General features: G+C 51.1%; 1 long non-coding RNA gene across 2 annotated transcripts; it reads left to right on the forward strand.

Moving 5' to 3' along the window:
- The first annotated feature begins 234 nt into the window (after positions 1-234).
- Positions 235-4,511, forward strand: LOC128313519 (uncharacterized). 2 transcript variants are annotated; one of them, XR_008294360.1, is made up of 3 exons: positions 235-366; positions 2,118-2,308; positions 4,335-4,511. It is a non-coding gene; the product is annotated as an uncharacterized LOC128313519 (long non-coding RNA). The 2 variants fall into 2 exon arrangements; XR_008294361.1 differs by having other exon boundaries at positions 239-366; positions 2,094-2,308.
- The last annotated feature ends 835 nt before the right edge of the window (positions 4,512-5,346 follow it).

Below are 5,346 nucleotides of genomic sequence, written 5' to 3' on the forward strand. Positions count from 1 at the left end.
CCGTCTCTCCAGTTGAGCCACTCAGGCTCAGCACATCTGGACCGGGGGGGGGGGGGGGGGGGGGAGGGGAGAGGCCAGAGGGACTGGAGCCAAGGGCAGGCGGGAGTCCAGGAAGAATACTGGGAGGAGGGGAGCACTGGAATGGAGTTTACACCATGATTTGCAAAATGTTGTTTCATCTATTTTTTTCTCATATCTGACCTTGGCGGGGGGGGGGGGGGCGGCACAGGAAGTGTGACTATGGGATATGGATTCAGAGAGGACTCATGGACACCCCCGACAGACCCTGCCCTCGAGGGGCCTAGTCTGCACAAGGCAGCAAGCTAGGTGCCGTCCCCAGTGACCCAGAGTGTGAGGCTTGGAGAGGTAAGGGTCCAAGGCCTGGGACACGCAAGGGACTATGGGAGACGAACAGGAGGAAGGCAGGCATTTCTGACTAGGCTGTGAAAGGCTGCCCTGAAGGGGTGGCCTGTGAGCCGGGGCTTGCAGATGGGTGGGATCGCAACACGTGGAAGCGGACCACTGTTGCAGGAAGGCAGAGGCAGGGAGGGTGGACCGCACTTGGCAGGGTCAGTGAGTCCCACAAGCTGGGCTGGAAATGAGGTTCCTGTGTGTGTTAGGAAGCAAGGGCTTTGTGGCAGAGGGCTCTTTGAATGCCAAACTGATGAGTCTGAAACTGCATTTGGTAGGCGCTAGGGATCACGTCGGGTCTCTAGCTAGGAAGAATGGGCTTAGAGCAGTTTGGGAGAGAGGATGCATATAGATGAATTTCTTTTTTTTTTTTATTATTTTTTTTAATGTTAATTTATTTTTTGAGAGAGAGGGAGAGACAGAGCCTGAGTCGGGGAGGGGCAGAGAGAGAGGCACAGAATCTGAAGCAGGCTCCAGGCTCAGAGCTGTCAGCACAGAGCCCGATGCGGGGCTTGAACCCACAAACCATGAGATCATGACCTGAGCTGAAGTCGGACGCTTAATCCACTAAGCCACCCAGGCTCCCGCATATAGATGAATTTCTGCGCAGGGTGGAAAGATGGAAGAAACCTGTAGCAGGAAGAGGGAGAGAGAGTGTGTGTATGTGTGTATATGTATTGTGTGTGTGTGTACGTGTATGTGTGTGTATACACGAGCACTGCATATGTGTGTATATGTATGTGTGTCTATATGTGAGTGTGTCTATATTGTGTGTGTGCATATTTGTGAGTGTGGGTGTCTAGAGCAGTGGTTCTTACTCTTTTAGGAGTCACAGAGCCCCCTAAGCCTTCACAAAAGCTTAGACCCTTAGCTTAGAAAAACGCACATACTCAAGGTTTTGCTTTCGATGAGCGAAAGTATGCTCTTGGATCTCCTGAAGGCCATTTGCTGGGCCTCCTAGGGTTTCGATCTCCTAAAATCCCAGCTCTGCGAGAGCTACAAGTGAGAGCTTACCATGGCTCTCAGGACCCCACAGGAGTCCTGGGCAGCCTGGTGCTCTCCCCATACCTCTCCCCTGGCAGGACAATTCTGTAGCCAAGGCCGGAAGCACTGCTGGGCCGTAGGGCTGGGGCTGCTGGGGCGCAGGACCAACCACCCCAAGGCGTGAGAGCTCCAGGCAGCCAGGCCCTCTTCCCCAACTCCCAGCATCAAGCTGAAAATGTCAGGCTAGACCCAGGAGGGCTGCCTCCCGGCCAGCGCTGAGCACCCTTTGCATTGCCCTGAAATAGCCCTGTTCACTCCTCCCCACAAATTCTGGTGCTGAGAACAGCTGAGAAGCAGGACCCAGGTGTCCTGGCTCCAAACCTGGAAGCTTCAGCTAAGCCGTTTCTGGGTTTGCTGTGTGGTTCCTGAAGAATCACACCCTTCCTGGGCCTCTGCTCCTACCCTCTTCTTCCAGCTGAAGCCTGCTTCCCCTAGGAGTAGGGTGGCCCTTGAGGATCCTGAGAACATGCCCAGTAAGATAGCCACCATGCAAGGGGTGACCTTGGAAGGGACCCCCTCCCACTGTCCCCATTTTCTCCTTTCCTCACACATGCTCATGGTTTACAAAGCATACTTTTTTTTTTTTTTTTTTTCTGGAATGGGGATGCTCATGACCATCCCCATGTGCATTCCTGAAGCTCATGGAAAGGGCCTTGCCTTAGATCCCACAGCCAGAAAGCAGAGGCACCAGGAATGAAAGGAGCTTCCAAGTCCAGCTGGCAGCCTTGTCCCTCCACGCCAGGCTGCTCCAAGTGCCAAGGGATGCCAGGAAGCTCAGTCCACCGGGCGCCAGGTCCTGCCCAGGAGAACTGGGGGCCTGTGGTGGACCTACTGAAGGAAGACCCTGCCATCAGTCAGTATCCCCTGCCCTCCCCCGAGAGCCTCCTTCTGGGGCGCTGGGGCCTCTTCACAGTCAGAAAATTGACCCTCACAGGGGCGCCTGGGTGGCTCAGTCGGTTGAGTGCCTGACTTCGGCTCAGATCATGATTTCACAGTTCGTGGGTTCGAGTCCTGAGTCAGACTCTGTGCTGACAGCTCAGAGCCTGGAGCCTGCTTCGGATTCTGTGTCTTTGTCTCTCTGCCCCTCCCCTGTCCTCTGTCTCTCTCTCTCTCTTTCTCAAAAATAAATAAATGTTAAAAGAAAGAAAGAAAGAAAGAAAGAGAACAAGAAAATTGATCCTCACAAAAGGGTGCTCTGCTTTGCATTTCATGGGAGCACACTGTTGGCCCTCTCTTTCCAGGGGCCCCTCCCTACTGTCACAGAAGCAAAAGCCCCTTCCCTGTGGGTTTCTTATTCTAGACCTGTACTAGTGCAATATGGTAGCCACCTGCCACATGAGGTAACTGAGGCCTTGGAATGTGGCTAGTGCTACATGTTGAAATGATAATACTTCGGATATATTGGGTTAAATTTATTTTTATTTTTTAAAATGTTTTATTATTTCTTTTTGAGAGAGAGAGAAGAGAGACAGAGAGATAGAGCACGAGCAGGGGAGGGGCAGAGAGAGAGGGAGACACAGAATCCAAAGCAGGCTCCAGGCTCTGAGCTGTCAGCACAGAGCCCAATGTGAGGCTCAAACCCATGAGCAGTGAGATCATGACCTGAGCCGAAGGTGGATGCTTAACCAACTGAGCCACCCAGGTGCCCCTATTGGGTTAAATTTTTTAAAAAATTATTTAAGCTGGGGGGACACCTGGATGGCTCAGTTGGTAGAGTGTCTGACTCTTGATCTCAGGGTCATGAGTTCAAGTCCCCCGCTGGGCATGGAACCTACTTAAAAAGAAATGAATAAATAAAATTTTTTAAATGGTCTAAGTTAAATTTCACCTATTTCTTTGTACTTCTTTTTTTTTTTTTTTTTTTTTGAAGCGTATTTAGTCATTTGGAGAGAGACAGAGAGCACGAGTGGGGCAGGGGCATAGAGAGAGGAAGACAGAGAGAATCCCAAGCAGGCTTCACACTGTCAGCGCAGAGCCCGATGCGAGGCTTGAACTCACAAAACATGAGATCGTGACCTGAGCCGAAACCAAGAATCGGATGCTCAACCGCCTGAGCCACCCAGGCGCCCCTCTATGTACTTTTCAACGTGGCTCCTAAAACATTTTAAAGCACATACGTGTCTTGCATTATATTTCTTTTGGACAGTGCCGTTCTAGATAGCAATAGCTCCTCACCCCTGCACAGTGTTTTGTAGGATCTCATTGAAAACTGGGAGAGAGGAGTGGGGGTTATGTGCCTCCGTCTCACAGATAAGGAGAGTGAGGTCAGACGACTTTGCCAAGGTCATATAGCCAGGAAGGGGTGGAGGCCAGATATGAAACCAGGTTTTCCTGACTGTAGAACTGAGACCCACTTTCCAAGGCAATCCAGAGAGATACCCCTCTCTCCACATTGGTGCTGATCGTCCCTGCCCCCCCTTTATTCACTACCCCAGACCAGGCTGAAACCACACTTCCTTCCCCATGCTCTGGGAACTTCCCACTAGAAACATCCTCCTGATCTAACCCCATTAAGACTAATGCCTCTTGGCCCTCCACTGAAGTCAGAGTCTTAACTTCACATTAGACTCTGTGGCCTGTGATTCTGCCCATCAAATCTGGTGCCTTTGCCCTATCATTAAAAGCAGTGTTCTGCGGCCACTCACGGGAGTGCCCCCGGGGCCAAAGAAGGTCACACCCACTTCCTCTCCCACTTTTGATCCTGATCCTCCCCCGCCCCTGTTCACCCCATCTGCCTCCTCCTTGGGGGCGGGTGGGGGGGGGGGAGATGAACATATTCAATGAGGCGAGGGGACTGTTTCTTTAATCCCCCCCCCCTCCGTCCCTGGAACGTGATAAAAATACCCGGCATTGATCTTTTTTTCTTCCCCTTCTGCCAGGATAATGTTTACCCAGGTGTCAATCAGGAGAAGAATTTGGCTTCCTAATTTCTCTTCTCCTCCCCGGGGGCCACGCGTCTCCCCGCCTCACATGGACACTGAGCTGGAATCAAGGTTACTAATAATCCCCCAGCACACACAGACACCGAGAGCACATATATTAAAGTCACATATTGATTTATATTTTTGGGTCCCTCTGCCTTTCTGCCCAGCCTCAGCCTTTCTCTCTGCCAAGGAGAAAAAAAGAATTACACAGCTATATTTATCGCCAAGATGTTTAGCGTAAAGACCATTGTGTCCGAAGCTAAGTCCCACCCCCTGCCCTCTTTGGGGGTATTTTTAAAAAATAGCGTGGCACTGCCTCTCCGTAAGCATTTATCTTTTGTTGTTCATTCTTTAACTTTGCCCTGAAGGAAGTGGTGAGAGATTTAAGATAGACTGTCAGAAGGACTTCCTGTGTCAAGTCAGAAGGACTTGACAGTGGCTGCCATCCCCTGAGGAGGCTGGTGGAGGGGTCTTGCCAGCAAAGATAAACCTGTTGCAGGTGGGAGAGGGGCCTGTGTGGAAGGTAACCTCTGGAGGTCAGCCACCAGTCCAAATAGCACCCTGTAATTAGTGGCTCACCATTTATGGTCCCATTTCACAGTTGGGAAAATCAAGGGGCTGAGGAGTGAATTTACTTCCCACTGGGGCTCCAAAGCCCATGTCAGCCTTGGCCTTCCATCTGGACTTTGATGCTGACAGGAAAAAAAAAACAAACAAACCTTTGTTCCAGGCATGAGTAACCCTGGCCCCGAGGAGTTGAGGTAAGGCTCTCAGAGCCCTAAGCCTGAGACCCGTAGCCTTTCCCCACACCTTTCCTCCCACCCAGAATGCCTGTCACTCTGTCTGGCAAGGCAGCCATTTAAAAATGTCAAATTATTTGACTCCAGTTCCCTCAAGGGGTTCTCGGAATGGAAACAACATCGAGCATGGGAACTCGCACATCTTTTTTTTTTTTTTTTTTTTTTTT

The sequence above is a fragment of the Acinonyx jubatus genome, chromosome E1 (genome assembly GCF_027475565.1).
Source record: "Acinonyx jubatus isolate Ajub_Pintada_27869175 chromosome E1, VMU_Ajub_asm_v1.0, whole genome shotgun sequence".
NCBI lineage: Eukaryota > Metazoa > Chordata > Mammalia > Carnivora > Felidae > Acinonyx > Acinonyx jubatus.